Genomic DNA, 591 nt, shown 5'->3' on the forward strand with positions numbered 1-591 from the left:
ACTCCCCTGCCAGTTCTTTCTAGTATCTTCAGGCCCGTTTGTTTCTCGTTGTCTTTAGCATTATATATTGTATTCACATTTTGTCGCCCTAGCCTTGTTCCAGTCTTGTGTCCCATTGTCTCAGCCTCCTCGCCTCTGTCGCTTCTCCGGACCACGGACCTCCTCAACCCCACACCATCTCCACCACGCAGGTCGATGCACAGTCTCCTATTAACTGCATGTACAAACTCTGTCTCCTCAGCAACCTTCCACCACGACCAGCCCAGGAGTGAGTCCCAGCGTCCGCAGCCCGGCCTTTCCCACATCATTCCACCGCTTACTGTTATTTACAGTGCCTTGCGAAAGTATTCGGCCCCCTTGAACTTTGCGACCTTTTGCCACATTTCAGGCTTCAAACATAAAGATATAAAACTGTAATTTTTTGTGAAGAATCAACAACAAGTGGGACACAATCATGAAGTGGAACAAAATTTATTGGATATTTCAAACTTTTTTTAACAAATAAAAAACTGAAAAATTGGCCGTGCAAAATTATTCAGCCCCCTTAAGTTAATACTTTGTAGCGCCACCTTTTGCTGCAATTACAGCTGT

Source organism: Monopterus albus, unplaced genomic scaffold (genome assembly GCF_001952655.1).
Source record: "Monopterus albus unplaced genomic scaffold, M_albus_1.0 scaffold265.1, whole genome shotgun sequence".
Classification (NCBI taxonomy): Eukaryota; Metazoa; Chordata; class Actinopteri; order Synbranchiformes; family Synbranchidae; genus Monopterus; species Monopterus albus.